A 21,275-nucleotide genomic window follows, 5' to 3' on the forward strand; every position below is an offset into this window, starting at 1 on the left:
CCATGTCGCCTCCTAGTGACATCTCCATTGCATTTTGATCCTTACGGGATAAACTCGAATTGTGATCCCTCCATGTGTGGCCTCTGCTAATACATCGTAGGGTCTCTTCCACCATTGATTTTGTTCGCTCATTTGGCAATCGACCTTCATCCACCCACTCTTGGGTCACACCTAGATGAAGCACTGCTCTAAGATAGTCCGTCGCCTAGTAGCTCCCGAAGTCTCCCAACTTCATTGCAATTAGTGCACTATTGTCTGGATCCTAGGCCTCTGCCCCTACCAACACAATCTTTTCTGCGCACCGCTTCCTTCATGGCAACTTGAATGGCAACACTGTGGGATATTCTTTAAGAGTACCTGCCTCCGCGTCCTCTTGCCCCATGCTAAGGCCTTCTGAACCTAACTTTGCCTCTGCAAGTTGAGTCACCTTAGTTCCTCCATCAAATGCTTCTCCGAGATAAGGTGCATGTGCCCAGAAGCTCCCTTTGTCTTTGGCACCATGCAAGATGAGTCCACTCCATCAGAATGAAGGACCCATGGAAAAACATGATCCTGCTCTTACCTCTGCAAGAGTTCATGTCCTTGACCTCTGTCCAAGGAAAGCACTATGCCTCCACTCCATTTTTCATCTTCTATGCTGGCTCCCTTTATGCGGCTTGGGTACTTTGCCAAGTTACACCCAAGTTGCTCCGCTCCTCTTTTTTGCATTGAGTTGATGGTGGCTCTCATGCCCACCATTCCACGGGTCAGCCCTCCCTTGAGCCCGATCTTCATATCGACTCCAAGTATGCCTTCATTTATGTTGCTTTGGGTCGCTCCCCCACTTGATCTCGCAATGCATCCACCAATATATTCTCTCAAGCGAGATCATGCGACGACTCCTCGTCGCTTGCTCGGTCCATTGAGCTTCGTGGAGTTGTTGTTTGTTTAGGTACTCCTCCTCAACATGTGAGATCCGTCCCACATGATTCTCCCTCTGGAGAGCTAGGACTTATCCCTCCTGGATAACTATCCCATTGAAGCAATATCTTTCTTCGTTTCGGAGACCACCATCCCCTTGGACTACTCCGATTTGCTAAACAAACTATGCATTGTTCTGCCTCCTGTAAACGCATTTACTAGATTGTGACTCCACGTCAATACAGCCCTCGCTGCACCACTCAAGACCTAGCAACATGTTGAACTCGTTGCACACTTCAGCCTCCTACGGACATATCCTTCACATGTCAAAGAGAAAGTTTCAATGCTCCATGGCACCGAGTTTCAGTCGCCTTGGGATGGCCGCTAACATTCCATCGTCCGCATACAAGCCCATATATAAGTACCGAATTCTTTGAGTTAGTAATTCCCCTCACCTCTGTGAGCTTTGCACAACTCTTTCGGTCGTTGAGTAACTCATTCCACCTTGCATGGTCGCATCCTTTACCAAGCACCTCGCTTGTCTTGAGCACCATCAAGTATAGTTGTCAATGTTGAGCTGTAGCTCAAACTCAACCATCTCAACCTTTGTACGCTCCGCATTCTTCCAAGCTTGCTTATTCTCGTGGTGCCTCTTACGCGAAGGGTTGGCTATTCCTCTGAATGCCAATCTCAGATGCTCGCTTCTCCGAACGACTCATTTTCCCTATATCTCCATGCCCGTTTTCCCTGAAACGATCGCGCGTGTGCTGACTGCCCTCAACACAGCCCCGCTAGGTCCCCCACGTTTGCATGCTAAGTGTTTCTATGAGTGCTTGTCCCACTCTGATACCATCTGTCACGGACTTAGCTGGTTTTGTCTAAGTCGTGCAGCACCCTTGCGTGTCCGTCCGCAAAGGTCAACCTCCCCGAAGCCTCCCATGGTCTCTTAGGACCTACGAAAGAGAAAACGGGTTAGAGAGAATGCCTCACTCGGGATCCACAAGCAAACATCTCTAAAAACACTTTATATACAATGCAAATTATAAACAGACATTACAAGCTCTGAACAGTTGCACAATAAAGGGTCAAAATGGTCCATTATAGACCAAAAATCTCTCACAAGTGTCCAATGATACAACCTTTATTTACAAGCCTAAAATGGCCACCAAAACCAACTAAAATGGGACTATTAAGCCTTCGGCTATCCCTCTACATGCTAGGCAAAGTATGAACATACTAAAAGACACGGAAATGCATAAGCATTACATCAAACATCCTGTTTAGAAGTTTGTCCATGACATTCTCCCCCACTTATTCCTTCGACATCCTCGTCGAAGCCTTTCCCGACACTGCAACTCCTCGCCTTTGTTGAGTCTTCAATCTTCTGCTCCAGCTGCAATGCACCTCTTGGCTCCCAACTGCTTTTGGTTGCTATTTTTGAGTAGTCGAACCTTTGATCCGCCATGCTGCTTCAACTCACCAATGACTCTGACTCTGGTGTGGGGTTGGTTGAGTTATGTTGATTCTTGTTAATTCCTGAGGATCCTCTAGATGAAGGAAAAGACCATCCTTACTATACGCCAGTCTCTCAAATGCCTTATGCTGCTTGAACTGGGTGGATGCTTGTTGGAGCTTTAATGAGCATCGCCTTGCAAAATTTCAAAGCTTTTGGTTCTTCCTCCACAAAATTTACTCATCGACTCTTCTTTCACTTAGTTGTCACTTCCAAGTAGATTCGCATCACTTTCGCTTTCGATTAGTATTCTGTTGGGAAATAAGGCGGACAATCTATTCTCAGTAGCGCTAATCACTGTTGGTGAGGATTTGACAACTATTATCTTCCATTATCTTCGAATGGTCTTTGAACATGTGTAGAGCTCCTCTGTTGGATAGATAAGAGAATTGAGGTACTCAGTTTAGCCCATTCTCTTAAGAGTTGAGAAGACAAATGTTACTTGACTTCGCCCGACTCCTCGAGGTTGTACTCCATACATCGAGCTAGTTACTGGCCTTCGCCTATTCTTTGCTCACACTTCTGAAGCACTTGAAGTGTTTGCACTCCTTGCGTTGAGTTAGTTACTGTGATTCACCTTCTCAATGCCATCGAACTTCTGGAATGCAGGAAGTTTTCACCCCAACTTGGAGTAATTCTCTCATAGGTTTGGTCACCTCTAGGATTGCACCGTCTTCTCCATCAACCTTGTCACCTACTCCACTGAGTAGCAAAGGTACAGCACCGCGTACTGCTTGCTTCGTTCCTTGGTCATGCACTCTTGCCTGACCCGAAGTCCTTCACTTTCGGCTATCTTGATGAAAAGCTCATTGACACCGGTCTTATGAAGTTTCTTGGCCTCTACCCTATAGCCTTGTCTCGGTACTTGGAGTTTGCCTCTACATGCTCCACCTCATCGGCCCCTTTCACGACCAAGCGCTCTCCCTCCATGAGAGTAAGGGATCAATGACTTTCACGGAAGTCCCCCCTCTGCGGTACCATGGCGCTGCCATGCCTATGGCACTATTATTTGTTATCTCGCATCTGCATCCCTTTTCTTCACAATCAAAGATATGCCTCTGTGGCACTCCTCCAAGTCCACCTCCATTCTAACTTATGCTTGATTTTGGGTAGCTAAGTCCCTCTGGACTCGTCGTCACTTCCTCGCCCCTTTCGACCCCCTGCTTCAACACCTCTGTGTTCTCCAAGCAGCTCCCTTTAGTCGATGGAAAGACAGACTGCAACTCCTATGCATGGCCTCTACCATCACATTATAGGATTTACACCGATTCTGTTCTCCTTAGCTTCCTTGGTAGCAATGTTTGCTTACTTGATAATGTCCTCTGACTTGACAGGCTCCCTTAAGCGAATATGGGCTCTGGAGCAGTCCAACTCTCCAACTACTTTGATCACACCTCTGCATGATCAAGTCCCTCCCCTAGGGCTCACTAGTACTTGCATTCGAACTTTTCCCTTAGTGGAACACAGCCCCCATATGCTGATGACCAAGGCTTTCATCCGATGCACAATTCGATGTACGCACGTAAGACCTGCCTCTGCGGTACCATGGCATTCACTCCTTGAATCCATAGCCCTTCTTGCTGTTATGTTGTTCATTGAAGTGGAGCTTCTAGTAGCTCCCGATCATACCTCTGTATAATCTTGTCCCTCATGGGACTATGTCGTGTGTATCGCATTGCCACGAACGATTCCACCACGATCCGCTGCACCATATCGCCTCCTGGTGATATCTACATTGCATTCTGATCCTTATGGGATAAACTCGAATTGTGATCCCTCCATGTGTGACCTCTGCCACTACATCGCAGGGTCTCTTCCATCTTCGATTTTGTTCGCTCATTTGGCAATCGACCTTCATCCACCTACTCTTGGGTCACACCTAGATGAAGCATAAAGCACCGCTCTAGGATAGTCCGTTGCCTAGTAGCTCCCGAAGTCCCCTGACTTCTCTGCAATTAGTGCACCATTGTATGGATCCTAGGCCTCTGCCCCTACCAGCACAATCTTCGCTGCACACCGCTTCCTTCATGGCAACTTGAATGGCAACACTGTGGCATATTCTTCAAGAGTACCTACATCCGCGTCCTCTTGCCCCATTTTAAGACCTTCTGAACCTAACTTCGCCTCTACAAGTTGAGTCGCCTTAGTTCCTCCATCAAATGCTTCTCCGAGATAAGGTGCATGTGTCCAGAAGCTCCCTTCATCTTTGGCACCATGCAAGATGAGTCCGCTTCATCAGAATGAAGGACCCATAGAAAAATATGATCCTACTCTTGTCTCTACAAGAGTTCATGTCCTTGATCTCTGTCCAAGGAAAGCACTATGCCTCCGCTCCATGTTCCATCTTCTATGCTGGCTCCCTTTATGCGACTTGGGTACTTTACCAAGTTATACCTAAGTTGCTCCGCTCCTCTTTTTTGCATTGAGTTGATGGTGGCCCTCGCACCCACCATTCCATGTGTCAGCCCTCCCTTGAGTCCGATCTCCATATCGACTCCAAGTGTGCCTTCATTTGTGTTGCTTTGGGTCGCTCCCCCTCTTGATCTCGCAATGCATCCACCAATACATTCTCTCAAGCGAGATCATACGATGACTCATCGCCGCTTGTTCGGTCCATTGAGCTTCGTGGAGTTGTTGTTTGTTTAGGTACTCCTCCTCAACATGTGAGGTCCGTCCCACATGATTCTTCCTCTGGAGAGTCGGGACTTATCCCTCCTGGATAACTGTCCCGTTAGAGCAACATCTCTCTTTGTTTCGGAGACCACCATCCCCTTGGACTACTCTGATTTACTGAACAAATTATGCATTGTTCTGCCTCCCACAAACGCACTTACTAGATTACGACTTCATGTCAATACAGCCCCCGCTGCACCACTCAAGGCCTAGCAACAAGCTGAACTCGTTGCACACTTCAGCCTCCTACGGACGTATCCTTCACATGTCGAAGAGAAAGTTTCAATACTCCATAGTGCTGAGTTTCGATCGCCTTGGGATGGCCGCAAATATTCCATCATCCGCATACAAGCCCATGTATGAGTATCAAATTCTTTGAGTTAGCAATTACCCTCACCTCTGTGAGCTTTGCACAATCTCATATGCTCGCTCCTCCGAGCGACTCCTTTTCCCTACATCTCAATGCTCGTTTTCCTCCAAACGGTTGCGCGTGTGCTGACTGCCCTCAACGCAGCCCTGCTAGGTCCCCCACGTTTGCATGCTAAGTGTTTCTATGAGTGCTTGTCCCGCTCTGATACCATCTGTCACGGATTTAGCTGGTTTTGTCTAAGTCGTGCAGCACCTTTGCGTGTTTGTCCGCAATGGTCAGCCTCCCCGAAGCCTCCCATGGTCTCTTAGGACCTACGAAAGAGAAAACGGGTTAGAGAGAACGCCTCACTCGGGATCCATAAGCAAACATCTCCGAAAATACTAATAAACAATGCAAATTATAAACAGACTTTACAAGCTCTGAACAGTTGCACAACAAAGGGTCAAAATGGTCCATTATAGATCGAAAATCTCTCATAAGTGTCCACATGACATAACCTTTATTTACAAGCCTAAAATGGCCACCAAACCTAATTAATATGAGACTATTAAGCCTTCGGCTGTCCCTCTACATGCTAGGCAAAGTATGAACATTCCAAAAGACACGGACATGCATAAGCATTACATCAAACATCATGTTTAGAAGTTTGTCCGTGATAGAACGATACCACCGCCTGCGTTGGGCTGTACCACCGCTAGTGTCAGTCTGATACTAACACTGCACTGGACGGTACCACGAAAATGATGCATATAAGCAAAAAAAAAAAAAAAAAAAAAATGATAAGTAGGGAGATGTCGGCCACGAGAAGTAAGTGGTGGTGACACAAGCAACACACCATTGAGATATCTTTAATGAACGAGAAGAAAGCCAAAAGAAAGAAAATGATAAAAAGAAAATGATAAAAGGGAAGAGAAAGATAGAACTAAGTGAAGAGAGTCCTTAAAACTATTGGTTTTCACATTTAACTCTTTAAATATAAGTTTATTATACATATATAATTATGGTTAATCTCTCTCAATCGACAATGAATTGACATTTATATTCATTTAAAAACTAAAAAAATTGATGAAAATAATAAAGGTATTGGGTATTAAAATTTCTAAACTTTTTAACGATTAGTACTACCAAATTATAGATATACATTTCCGGTCGCTATAATATCCAAAACGGATCTCTTTTTATTTATTCTAATAATATGTTTAACTTCTTCCGTATAAGGATGAAAAGAAATCATATCACCAAACCCTCTCAATTAGTCTCTTATTTCTTATCTTTCATATTTTAATATATAATAATAAAACAATTAAATCTGCAGTACAATTTTTTAATCGGATCCATGTTTGATCCGACTTGCATCGATCCGATCCTTGTATGAATGCTTCATATATTGGTCGGCATTTTAGTCCCACATCGGCAACTCATGCAGTAAGCAGAGGAAGCCTTTATTTCAAATCATATCTTTTTCGGCATTTTGGCTAAGATCAAGTGAAGTATGTTCTTATCAATTTAATTTCTGAAGTATCTTTCTTGGGGGGGGGGAGGTACCACCACAGTGGCCTGGCGCACCCTGTTTGTATTTGTATTCAGTATATTGAGGAATGAAGTGGTTATTTTATTCGTTAATTTTGTTAATTGAAAGATACGTAATGAACTATAATGTTTATAATGGTTGTATACTCATTTTGACCTAATAAATTCTTTCGTATATGATACGTTAAGGTGTTGGAACAGATTTTGTGAAAGAAAAAGGATGAAACAAATTATACGGACAACCCTAAAAAATTATATAAATACATGAATTCTTTTAAAAATTTCATATTTATTGATGATTAGTGGCCCACTTAAGTTTATTTGATAGATGTCAAAGGAGTGGTATACATGAAATTTTGATTATTTAGGGATACATGCAACACTAATATTTGGAGGGACAAATATGCTATTTTTAATTTTTCAGAGGGATAAATTTGATTGGTGTAAATACTTAGTCTATGATATATCTCAATTTCATTTCATTTTTTTATATTTTATATAATTTTTCTATGTTTTCTTGTAAATCTATAATTTTTGTATTACATAATTACAAATGCTATGTTGTACTCTTTTTTATTTATTATTTTGAATAATATCGATTCTCATTGTCTTTAATAATAAGAATATGATATATTTATAAAACTTAGAATAGACCGGCAATGAGTTTGATTGAATGACTAGACCATTTAAGTCTTAAAATATCTAAAACGATCTCAATTCTTTAATTTCATATTTTTTATGAAATATTTAAGTTTATTATATGGATGAAAGAAAAATCTTAACATATTGGCTACCATCAATTCCTCTCTATGCGTTCTCTATCATTCCTTTATAATATTATGTAATTATTTTATGATATTATTCATTATATATATATATATATATAGTTATGGACTTATATGTCCCGTGCTTAGATCCATGTTATGCTATGCTGGGTATGTCCATTGGTTGGTCTCTTTAGTCCTACATCGGTAACGTGCACAATAGAAAGGAGCGAAACGGGTATAAAATAAGAGGGATCTCTTTTATTCAAAGCATACCTTTCTCGGCCTTTTGGCTAAGATCAAGTGTAGTATCTGTTCTTATCAGTTTAATATCTGATACGTGGATCATCGATCCACTATGATATTAAATTAATTTATTGTGGGGGAGGGCTCATCACAGTGGCTTGCCACTAGGGCTCTTGCGTGTCGCCTAGGCATTGCACTATTGCCCAGGCCTGGCACACCCCGACCAAACCACATGTAAATTTTTATACGAGTATCTCAATTGACTGTCACCCTACCAGGGGCAGTACAACCGCCCAGATTGGTGGTACTATCGCTTGACATAGTCTCAAAAATTGTGTCACGACGAAGTTCTCTTGGGTCATTGTTTAGGCCACTCATTGGGCCCAAAATAGTCCTTACATGGGCTTAGCTGGCCTCTAATTGGGTTGGCCCAAATCAAATTCAAGTACATGCTAACTACGATTCCTAAGACGTATTTTGATGATGAAACCAATTGATAATTGTGTTTATGTTTTAATCTGCGTTTTGAGTGATGCATGATGCTTCGATCAGGATGAGATAATTAAAGCAGAAAAAATCATGTTGTGTTGGAGGAACATGAACGTCGGGCCGATGGATCGATCGACGTATCGACAGAAGGCTTCGGGCCGTGGACTCGGGCATCAGGCCAAGAAGAGCGGGTATTGCGCCAAGGATATCAGAGTTGTGGAGTCAACTAGCTGATTGGGCAATAGGCCGTAGGAGAGGACGATGCGCCGAAGAATCAGACAAAGCATCGAGGGACCAATGACATGCCGGATAACTTAGTTAATTGCTTAGGATTAATTGTCTCGATCGAAGTTTTATTTTACATATGCAGGATTAACTATGATTGAAGTAAGACATGCAGCAGTAGTTGCACCGGAGTCAAGACTTTGATCACGTTGGGAGTTCGAGAGTTCGACGAAAGTCTGGACGGTCGTCGGAGGTTCTGCGGGAACAAATCCGAGAAGTCTAGGAGCTTGCCAAAAGAAGCTCGTTGGAACTCGCCAAGTGGATCGTCGCAAGTCTAGGAGTTTGCCGGAAGTCCACAGGAGCATCACTAAGGGTTCATCGGATGATCGACGGAAGTTCGCCGAAAGCTCGCCGGAAGAAGCGATTGATGCACCGGAGCAAGTTACAGTAAATGTCTTAAGAAATATCATAGTTAGCATGATGATTAAGTTAGAAATGGGAGGTTATCCCATTAACTTAATCTTGGGACAATTGGACCCTTGACATACCCAAACTGGGCTGAATGGATCAGCCCATTTGGACCTAGATTTCTTAGCCAGCGGTGGCACAGCCCAGGGCTCAGTCTCCGAGCTCTGCCAAGCGGTGCAACCGCCCTAGTCAGGCGGTGGCACCGCCTGGGCTCAGTCTCCGAGCGAGACTGGGTGGTGCAACCGCCCCTGTCAGGAGGTGGCACCGCCCAGAGGCTCAGTCTCCGAGCTCTGCCAGGTGGTGCAACCGCCCTAGTCAGGCGGTGCAACTGCCAAACCCCGGAATTCCGGGAGATGATAGTTTTGAGCTCGGAATTCGAACTGGTTTGGGGCCTATAAATACCCCACCCTTTCAGCAATGAAAGGGTAACCAAAGAAACCTAAAGCTTGATCTTACTCTGTGATTTTAGAGCTCAAAAGTGTTGTAAAGTCTAGAAGTTCTCCTCCCTCTTTTCTTCCAAGTTTTGATCTTTTAAGAGAGGAGAGAAAATTCTATAATGGTTGTCTCCTAAGCCCGTCAAAAGGAGTGAAACTGTAAAAGGGTGGTTGGCCTTCGCCTAGTGAAGGAAGGCCTCTAGTGGACGTTGGTGACCTCATCAGAGGAAGAAGCCAAAAGTGGATGTATGTCAAGATTGACCGAACCACTCTAAAATTGTAGTGCTCTCTGGTTTGCATTTATTCTTGCTGCTTACCTTACTGCAAACCTCCATATGTGCTTTATTTCCTCTTTACTTTTGCTGCACTCCTTTACGAACTCGCTTTCAAGTTAAGTTTTCAAAAACGGTTTTATGTCGGAAACGATTTCATCGTACGAATGCAGTTTTAAAAGTCGAAAGTTTTCCACTGCACTAATTCACCACACCCCCCTCTTAGTGCTCTTGATCCTAACAATTAGTATCAGAGCTCGGTATTTCTCATTTCGGATTTACACTCGAGAGAAATGACTCTTCATGGCTTTCAAGAGGGCTTATCGGTTGTTCGTCCACCATTGTTTAACGGATTGGACTACACTTATTGGAAAAATCGAATGAGAGTTTTCTTGATTTTTATGAATTTGGATTTATGGAATATTGTTGAAAACGATTTTCAACTTCCCTCTAAACTGATGAATGAATGGTCGGATTTAGAGAAGAAGTATTTTTCTTTAAATGCAAAGGCTATGAATGCCTTATTTTGCGCTTTGGAGAAAAATGAGTTCAATCGGATTTCTTTGTGCGAAACGGCTTTCGATATTTGGCCCACTCTTGAAATCACACACGAAGGCACAAGTAGTGTAAAAGATTCTAAAATAAATTTTTTGATGCATGATTTCGAGCTTTTTCGAATGAAGCCGATCGAAACCATTGTTGACATGTACACCCGTTTTACGGATGTCGTCAATGGTTTAAAAGCTATCTTGGCAAATGTTTCTCGAATTTTGAACTTGTTAGTAAAGTTTTACGATCATTTTCTAAAGCTTGGGACTCAAAAGTAACGGCAATACGAGAAACAAAAGATTTAAATATTTTTCCACTTGAAGAACTTATCGGTTCATTGATGACATATGAAATGGTGCGCAATGCACATGATGAACAAAACAACCTTCCAAAGAACAGGAAGGATTTGGGACATAAAATATTTGAAGACCACTCGAGCATAAGCTCAAGTGATGGTGAACTTAAACTACAAATAAAACAAAAATTAAAAAACAAAAAGAACGGAACTACTTGCTTTGAACGCAAGAAGAAGAACAAAAATTGGGATGAATCGAGCTCCTCCAAAGATGAGGAGAAAATCAAGAATGGCGAGGTGGCAAACTACGCCTTAACGACATTCAACGATGAGATAATCAAAATACCTTTAATTTATTTTGAAATTACTTGATGCTTTCATAATGTATTTTCTTTTTTAGTTTAGAATTAATTTTCTTGAAAATTACATGTTTAAAAAAAAATATATAAAAATTATGATCATGCTAGTAATTTCGAAAATGATAATATTGCATATTTTATGATAATCAAACAAAATGATTTTGATTGAAAATATGAAATCATGGTTAAGAAGGAATAATGTTTATCATGTTGATTTCCATTGTTATTTCTCATTTTTTAATGAAATCATGTTTTAATCGAAGCAATGCATAAAGTTGTAATGAAAATATTGAAATTTTGATACTATGATTTGACGATTTTGTGCATGAGATTTTAAGTTATACATGATGATAAGCATGTGTTATTTTCATGAATGTATTTGAAAAACTATGGCAAAAATGTGCCCGAATGCACGAACTTGTTAAGATTATTTTTCGGACTTTCTTGATTCAATGATCAAATCACTTAATTGCCATGATGATTTTAGACTATTACATGCCTTAATAACATGTTGGAAATTATGTGTTTTGGATACAAATATTTTCATGATCATGAGCATGTTTTATCTTCATGATTGAACTTGAAAATCTACAGCAAAACCTTGTCCGAATGCATGAAAGTGTTAAATTTCATTTCGGATCTTCTTGATCCTAACAATCGGATTTTCTCAATACATTATTCTCTTCTGGACTTAATAAACAAATATCATATCGAGTTTGATTCATATCATTGATTTTTGAAATATGGAATCAACTAGCAAATGCATCTCTCATAGACTTATCATGTGAAAAATTTCTTTCGAGAAATGGATTTGATGATTCCTTCTTATATCTTTAGAGAAATAGTTTTACGTGTAAGGATTTGATTCACACACATATCTTGATCCTTGTAAAAATGAAGTGTGCTTTAATATCTTATCAATTTTAACTTCATTCGAGTAAGCTCACAAGTGACTTTCCTCCATGCAAAAAGATAATAACAAATAAAGAGGAAGAAGTAATAAAAGCTATCTCCATGTCATGTTTTTCTTGAGATGTTTGTATAATTGATATCCTATCATTTATTGTTGAAAAATGACATAAACCTAGTTATGGCATGAATCATTACCGCACTTACGTTTAAAATTTGTTTATATCGTTCTCCTTTTTGTTGATAACAAAGGGGGAGAAATATATGAATTGATACTATTAGTGCCATATTGGAATTTGAATTATGTTAAGATATCAAGAACTTGCATCGTAATTTTACTTGCTGATATCTTGCCATGTGATGAAATGCTATGATTTGTTGCTAAAATGATCCATGCAATACTTATGTCTTTTATTATGATGTATGTGATGTATTGCATATGATGTGAATCATGACTAAAATTGCCTTAATTTGAATTCAAGGTTTATCTCAATTATAAAATTTTGAAATAAGAATGATTACTCATCTTTGTCATAATCTGAAAATTGATATAAGGGTCTTCCCTTCTTTTTGACAATGACAAAGGGGGAGCAAGAATTTCTAGTGTGGACATCATGAAAAGAGGCAAACTAGCTAGCTTACACAATTCAAGACGAAAGCAAAAATTCCACTTCTCAAAAGAGAAGAAATTGCTATCTTGAACATCACCGATAATTGCTAGCTTGAAATCTCAAGAAAATGCAAAAATGTTCTATCTTGCCTATCTCAAGATGCTAAACATGCTAAACATGCACTTTGCAATGGAAGCAAAATTGCGAGCTCAAACATTGTAAAGGAAGCAAAAATTTGCCAGCTTGCAACTTGCATATTTCAAGAAGCAAGAGTTGCCTTCTTGAACATCTCTAATTTGCTAGATTGCATGATGTAGAAGTTGCTATCTCAAAAGAAGCAAAAGTGCTATCTTGTATGTTGTAAAACTTGCATATCTAAAACTTGATAGCTTGAATGTTCTAAGCATGATGTAACACTTGATAAATTTTCTAGCTTCAAAACTGCATGATGATAAAACCTGATATTATGTTTTTCATGCAATGAGTTGAACCTATATTCCAAACACAAGAATAGTTGGACTTCTCCTTTTTGTTCATGACAAAGGGGGAGAAGTATGATGTTATGCATAAGTTTATGCATAAGTTCATGATGACGTGTTGCAAGTATTCATTATGAATATTGCAATGACTTGAATTCAGTTTGAATTTAAGGTTCTATCAATATGGCATATTGATAGGGGGAGTTTGTTTAAACACCGAGAGTTAAGTTTAACTCCGTCATCAATTAGTTGTCATCATCAAAAAAGGGGGAGATTGTTGAATCTCGTATTTTGATGATGAAACTAATTGATAATTATGTTTATATTTTAATCTGCATTTTGAGTGATGCAGGATGCTTCGATCAGGATGAGACAATTAAAGCAGGAAAAATCATGTTGTGCCGGAGGAACATGTCAGAAGATTGGACGTCGGGCCAGTGGATCGGTCGACGTATCGACAGAAGGCTTCAGGCTGTGGACTCGGGCATCGGGCCAAGAAGAGCAGGTATTGCGCCAAGGATATCGGAGTTGCAGATTCAACTGGCCGATTGGGCAATAGGCCGCAGGAGAGGACGATGCGCCGAAGAATCAGACGAAGCGTCGAGGGACCAATGACATGCCGGACAACTTGGTTAATTGCTTAGGATTAATTGTCTCGATCGAAGTTTTATTTTACATGTGTAGGATTAACTACGATGGAAGTAAGACATGCAGCAGGAGTTGCACCGGAGTCAAGACTATGATCACGTTGGGAGTTCGAGAGTTCAACGGAAGTCTGGACGATCGTTGGAGGTTCTGCGGGAACAAATCCAAGAAGTCTAAGAGCTTGCCAAAAGAAGCTCATCAGAACTCGCCAAGTGGATCGTCGCAAGTCCAGGAGTTTGCTGGAAGTCTGCAGGAGCATCACCGAGGGTTCATCGGATGATCGACGGAAGTTCGCCGGAAGCTCGCCGGAAGAAGCGATTAATGCACCAGAGCAAGTTGCAGTAAATGTCTTAAGAAATATCGTAGTTAGCACGATGATTAAGTTAGAAATGGGAGGTGATCTTAGTAACTTAATCTTGGGGCAATTGGGCCCTTGACAGACCCAAATTGGGCCAATGGATCAGCCCATTCGGACCCAGATTTCTTGGCCAGCGGTGGCACTGCCTGGGCTTAGTCTCCGAGCGAGACTGGGTGGTGCAACCGCCCCTGTCAAGCGGTGGCACTGCCTAGAGGCTAAGTCTCCGAGCTTTGCCAAGCGGTGCAATCGCCCCTGACAGGAGGTGGCACCGCCCAGAGGCTCAATCTCCGAGCTCTGCCAGGCGGTGCAACCGCCAAACCCCGGAATTCCGGGAGATGACAGTTTTGAGCTCGGAATTCAAACTGGTTTGGGGCCTATAAATACCCCACCCTTTCAGTAATGAAAGGGTAACCAAAGAAACCGAAAGCTTGATCTTACTCTGTGATTTTAGAGCTCAAAAGTGTTGTAAAGTCTAGAAGTTCTCCTCCCTCTTTTCTTCCAAGTTTTGATCTTTCAAGAGAGGAGAGAAAATTCTGTAAGGGTTGTCTCCTAAGCCCGTCAAAAGGAGTGAAACTGTAAAAGGGTGGTTGGCCTTCGTCTAGTGAAGGAAGGCCTCTAGTGGACGTCGGTGACCTCGTCGAATGAGGAAGCCAAAAGTGGATGTAGGTTAAGATTGACCGAACCACTCTAAAATTGTGGTGCTCTCTGGTTTGTATTTATTCTTGCTGCTTACCTTACTACAAACCTCCATATGTGCTTTACTTCCTCTTTACTTTTGCTGCACTCCTTTACGAACTCGCTTTCAAGTTAAGTTTCCAAAAACAGTTTTACGTCGGAAACGATTTCATCGTACGAATGCAGTTTTAAAAGTCGAATGTTTTCCGCTGCACTAATTCACCCCCCACCCACCGCCCCCCCGGCCCCCTCTTAGTGCTCTTGATCCTAACACTTATGTCTTGGTTTCTTCCGGCGAGCTAAGTCCGTGATAGATAGTATCAGGGCAGGACAAGCACTCATAGAAACACTTAGCATGCAAATGTGGGGGACCTAGCAGGGCTGCGTTGAGGGCAGTCAGCACACGCGCGACCGTTTGGGGGAAAACGGGCATGGAGATGTAGGGAAAAAGAGTCGCTCGGAGGAGCGGGCATCTGACATTGGCATTCAGAGGAATGGCCAACCCTTCGCGCAAAAGGCACCATGAGAATAGACAAGCTTGGAAGAATGCGGAGCGCACAAAGGTTGGGATGGCTGAGTTTGAGCTACGACTCAACGTTGACAACCATACTTGATGGTGCTCAAGGCAAGCGAGACGCTTGGTAAAGGATGAGACCATCCAAGGTGGAATTAGTTGCTCAGCGACCGAAAGAGTTGTGCAAAGCTCACAGAGGTGAGGGGAATTGCTAACTCAAAGAATTTGGTACTTATGCATGGGCTTGTATACGGACGATGGAATGTTCGCGGCAATCCCAAGGTGACCGAAACTCAGCGCAATGGAGCATTGAAACTTTCTCTTCGGCATGTGAAGGATACGTCCGTAGGAGGCTGAAGTGTGCAACGAGTTCAGCATGTTGCTAGGCCTTGAGTGGTGCAGCGGGGGATGTATTGACATGGAGTCAAAATCTAGTAAGTGTGTTTGCAGAAGGCAGAACAATGCACAGTTTGTTCAGTAGATCGGAGTAGTCCAAGGGGATGGTGGTCTCCGAAACGAAGAGAGATGTTGCTCCAACGGGAAAGTTATCCAGGAGGGATAATTCTCGGCTCTCTAGAGGGAGAATCATGTGGGACAGACCTCACAAGTTGAGGAGGAGTACCTCAACAAACAACAACTCCACGAAGCTCAATGGACTGAGCAAGCGGCGAGGAGTCGTCGCATGATATCGCTTGAGAGAATGCATTGGTGGATGCATTGCGAGATCAAGTGGGGAAGCGACCCAAAGCAACACAAATAAAGGCAAACTTAGAGTCGATATGGAGATCGGAATCAAGGGAGGGCTGACCCGTGGAATGGTGGGCGCGAGGGCCACCATCAACTCAATGCAAAAACGAGGAGCGGAGCAACTTGAGTGTAACTTGGCGAAGTACCCAAGCCGCATGAAGGGAGCTAGCATAGAAGATGGAACATGGAGCAGAGGCATAGTGCTTTCCTTGGACCGAGGTCAAGGACATGAACTCTTGCAGAGGCAAGAGCAGGATCATGTTGTTCCATGGGTCATTCATTCTGACGAAGCGGACTCATCTTGCATTGTGCCAAAGATGAAGGGAGCTTCTAGGCACATGCACCTTATCTCGGAGGAGCATTTGATGGAGGAACTAAGGCGACTCAATTTGCGAAGGTGAAGTTGGGTTCAGAAGGCCTTAGCACGGGGCAAGAGGACGTAGAGGTGGGTGCTCTTGAAGAATATGTCATAGTTTTGCCATTCAAGTTACTATGAAGGAAGCGGTGCACAGCGAAGATTGTACTGGTAGGGTTAGAGGCCTAGGATCCAAACAATGGTGCACTAATTGCAGCGAAGTCGAGGGACTTTGGGAGCTACTAGGCGACGAACTATCCTAGAGCGGTGCTTCATCTAGGTGTGACCCAAGAATGGGTGGATGAAGGTCGATTGCCAAAGGAGCGAACAAAATCGAAGGTGGAAGAGACCCTACGATGTATTGGCAGAGGCCACACATGAAGGGTTCACAATTCGAGTTCATCCTACAAGGATCAGAATGCAATAGAGATGTCACCAGGAGGCGACATGGTGTAGCGGATCGTGGTGGAACAGTTCGTGGCAATGCGATACACACAACCTAGTCCCGTGAGGGACTAGATCAAACGGAGGTATGATCGGGAGCTACTAGAAGCTCCACTTCGGTGAACAACATGACGACAAGAAGGGCTATGGATTCAAGGAGTGAAGGCCATGGTACCGCAGAGGCAGGTTTTCTGTGCGTGCATCGAATTTTGCATCGGATGAAAACCTTGGTCATCAGTATATGGGGGCTATGTTCCACCAAGGGAAAAGTTCGAATGCAAGTACCAATGAGTCCCATGGGAGGTACTTAATCATACAGAGGTATGATCGAAGCAGCTGGAGAGTTGGACTTCTCTAGAGCTCATATTCGCTTAAGGGAGCCCGGCAAGTCAGAGGACTAGGTCGAGTAAGCGAACGTTGCTACCAAGGAAGCTAAAGAGAACAGAATCGGTGCAAATCCTACAACATGATGCCAGAGGCCATGCATGGGAGTTGCAGTCTGTCTTTCCATCGACCAAAGGGAGCTGCTTGGAGAATATAAAGGTGTTGAAGCATGGGGTCGAAAGGGGCGAGGAAGCGACGACGAGTCTAGAGGGACTTAGCTACCCAAAATCAAGCATCAGTTAGAATGAAGGTAGACTCAGAGGAGTGCCATAGAGGTATATCTACTGACTATGAAGAAAAGGGATGCAGATGCGAGGCGACGGATAGTAGTGCCATGGGCATGGCAGCGCCATGGTACCGCAGAGGCGGGACTTCCGTGAAAGTCATTGATCTCTTGCTCTCATGGAGGGAGAGCACTTGGTCGTGAAAGGGGCTGAGGAGGTGGAGCATGCAGAGGTAAACTCCAAGTACCGAGACAAGGCTGAAGGGCAGAGGCCAAGGAACTTCGTAAGACCGATGTCAATGAGTTTTTCATCAAGATAGCCAAAAGTGAAGGACTTCGGGTCATGCAAGAGTGCACGACCAATGAACGAAGCAGGCAGTATGCGGTGCTGTACATTCGCTACTCAGAGGAGTAGGCGGCAGGGTTGATGGAGAAGACGGTACAATCCTAGAGGCGACCAAATCTATTAGAGAATTACTCCAAGTTGGGGTGAAAACTTCCAGCATTCCAGAAGTTCGATGACATTGAGAAGGTGAATCATAGTAGCTAACTCAACGCAAGGAGTGCAAACACTTCAAGTGCTTCAGAAGTGTGAGCAAAGAGCAGGCGAAGGCTAGTAACCAGCTCGATGCATGGAGTACAACCTCGAGGAGGCGGCCGAAGTTAAGTAACCTTTGCCTTCTCAACTCTTAAGAGAATGGGCGAAACCGAGTACCCCAATTCTCTTATCTATCCAGCAGAGGAGCTCTACATATGTTCAAAGACCCTTCGAAGATAATGGAAGACAATAGTTGTCAAATCCTCACCAACGGTGATCAGTGTTACTAAGAGTAGATTATCCACTTCATTTCCCAACGAAATGCCAATCGAAAGCGGAAGTGATGCGAACCTACTTGGATGTGATAACTAAGTGAAAGAAGAGTAAATGAGCAAATTTTATGGAGGAAGGACCCAAAACTTCAGAAGTTTGCGAGACGATGCTCGTTAAAGCTCCAACAAGCATCCACCCAGTTCAAGCAGCATGAGGCATTTGAGAGACTGGCGCAGTAAGGATGGTCTTTTCCTTCATCTGGAGGATCCGCAGGAACCAACAGGGATCAACACAACTCAGCCAACCCCACACTAGAGTCAGAGTCGTTGGCGAGTTGAAGTAGCATGGCGGATCAAAGGTTCGACTACTCAAAAACAACAGCGGGGAGCAGCTGGGAGCCAAGAGGCGCATTGTAGCTGGAGCAGAAGATTGAAGACTCAGTAAAGGCGAGGAGTTGCAGTGTCGGCAAAGGCTTCGACGAGTAAGGAATAAGTGGGGGAGAATGTCATGGACAAACTTCTAAACAGGATGTTTGATGTAATGCTTATGTATGTCCGTGTCTTTTGGTATGTTCATACTTTGACTAGCATGTAGAGGGACAGCCGTAGACTTAATTGTCCCATTTTAGTTTGGTCTATAATGGACCATTTTACCCTTTGTTGTGCAATTGTTCAGAGCTTGTAGAGTCTGTTTGTAATTGGCATTGTCTATGAAGTGTTTTCGGAGATATTTGCTTGTGGATCCCGAGTGAGGCGTTTTCTCTATCCCGTTCTCTCTTTTGTGGGTCCTAAGGGACCATGGGAGGCTTCGGGGAGACTGACCTTTGCGGACGGACATGCAAGGGTGCCACACGACTTAGTCAAATCCAACTAAGTCTGTGACAGAACGTCCGGACTTTCGACGAACTCTCAAACTCCCAATGAAATCGCATCCTTGACTCCGGGACTTCATTTTACTTCATGCCTTGCTATCGTAGTTAATCCTACACATGTAAAAATGTACTTCGATCTAGATAATTAATACTAAGCATTAATCATGTTATCCGGCATATCGTTGGTCTCTCGACGCTTCGTCCGGTTCTTCGACGCATCGTCCTCTCTTGCGGCTTATTGCCCAATTGGCTAGTTGACTCCACAACTCTGATATCCTTGGCGCAATATCAGCTCTTCTTGGCCCGATGCCTGAATCCATGGCCCGAAGCCTTCTGTCGATACGTCGATCGATCTACCGGCTCGACGTCCAATCTTCTTACATATTTTCCTCCGGCCCAACATGATTTTTTCTGCTTTAATTATCTCATCCTGATCGAAGCATCCTGCATCACTAAAAATATAGATTAAATCATAAACCCCTATCAATTAGTTTCATCATCAAAATTCGAGATTCAACAATCTTCCCATTTTTTATGATGACAACCAATTGATGACGGAGTTAACCTTAACTCCCAGAGTTTAAACAAACTCCCCCTATCAATATGTCATATTGATAGAATACTCTTAGATTCAAAAATCCTAGCAAACATGTCATGATTAAAATCATGCATAACATCAATATACTTCTCCCCCTTTGTCATCAACAAAAAGGAGAAGTTAAATTCTCATATGTTTGGAGATATAACATTTCAAATCATTACAATATAATCTTCAGTTTTATCATCATGCAGGCTAGCAAGTCTTGATGATGTTCAAGATAGCAAGTTCTATATCATGCAAGCTAGCAAATTTTAAGATATTCAAGAAAGCAACTCCTTCTTCTCTTTTGAGAAGTGCAAGCTATCAATTTTGAATATGCAAGATAGTAAGATAGCAAGTTCTACAACATACAAGCTAGCAAAAAAAATTTTCATCATGCAAGAAAGCTTTCTTGTTGAAGTGTGCAAGCTAGCCATTCTTGCTTCCTTTAGCAATATGCAAGTTGCGAGTTTTGCTTCTTGAGATAGGCAAGCTAGTGATGTTCAAGACAACAAGCTCTTTCTTCTCTTTTGAGAAGTGTCATTTTTGCTTCTTTTGCAAAGTGCAAGCTAGCAAAATTTTACATTATTTTATAACATGCAAGCTAGCAAGATACAATGTTTTACATGCAGCAAGCAAACAATTTAGCAAGTGTTACGTTTGCATCTTCTCTTTAGATGTGCAAGAAGGTAAGCAAGTTTTTGCATTTTCTTGACTTGTGCAAGCTAGCTAATTTACTTTCTAGCATGTTTTGCTCCTCCTTTGTCATTGTCAAAAAGAAGGGAAGAATACAATGTTGTAATTCTTTTCTTTTTTCAATAATTTTTAAATCATGACAAAGATAAGTATCAATCTTATTTGTGCATCATTATATATTCAAATTAAAACATGTACAATTTCAAAATCTTACATTTCATTTTTCATGCACGATACCAAAAAATAAATCAATCATCATTATGAGCATATCATACATGATACTAAGACATTAAAATTTTTAAGCATCAAAACACTATCATGAGAATCTCATGCATTCATATCATCATTTTAGCAACAAATCATAGTATTTCAAATCATGATGATATCTAAATATCAAATTACATCTTACCATATATGATCATAACTTCTTATTTGTATGCAAAATAATAGTATTTTATGCATAATTTTATATCATCATATGAAAAGTATTAAGAGAATTTTGGTGATGAGATACACAAATAATAAAGACAAATTGTGAAAATCAAGAGACATATTATGATTCTTTTTTAATAACTCAAATAACAAAAAGAAAGAATCATAGTAAACAATCTTGATTTATAAAAAGAATTCTCAAGTTAAATTTCAAAAAATCAAGAGACACCATGATTCATTTTAATAAATCTCCTCTTAAATAAAATGATGAAAATAATTCTTAGGAGATCATAAAAAATCTTGATTCATAAAAGATTTTCAAGTTATAATCAATTCATGAATACCGAAAGAACATTCATGATTCATTTGGATAATTTTCTTCTTTAGTAAATGACAAAAGGAAGCATAGGAGATCAAAAACCAAGATCTTGATTTATTGAAAAATTTTCAAGTT

General features: G+C 42.0%; 1 non-coding gene and 1 pseudogene across 1 annotated transcript; both read left to right on the forward strand.

Annotated features, from left to right (window-relative positions):
* The first annotated feature begins 6,910 nt into the window (after positions 1-6,910).
* On the forward strand, positions 6,911-7,006 carry LOC135632186 (U2 spliceosomal RNA; annotated as a pseudogene).
* A 1,016-nt stretch (positions 7,007-8,022) lies between these two features.
* LOC135632182 (U2 spliceosomal RNA) lies at positions 8,023-8,219 on the forward strand. Its single transcript, XR_010494637.1, has one exon. It is a non-coding gene; the product is annotated as a U2 spliceosomal RNA (small nuclear RNA).
* Positions 8,220-21,275: the final 13,056 nt, after the last annotated feature.

Source organism: Musa acuminata, chromosome BXJ3-2 (genome assembly GCF_036884655.1).
Source record: "Musa acuminata AAA Group cultivar baxijiao chromosome BXJ3-2, Cavendish_Baxijiao_AAA, whole genome shotgun sequence".
NCBI lineage: Eukaryota > Viridiplantae > Streptophyta > Magnoliopsida > Zingiberales > Musaceae > Musa > Musa acuminata.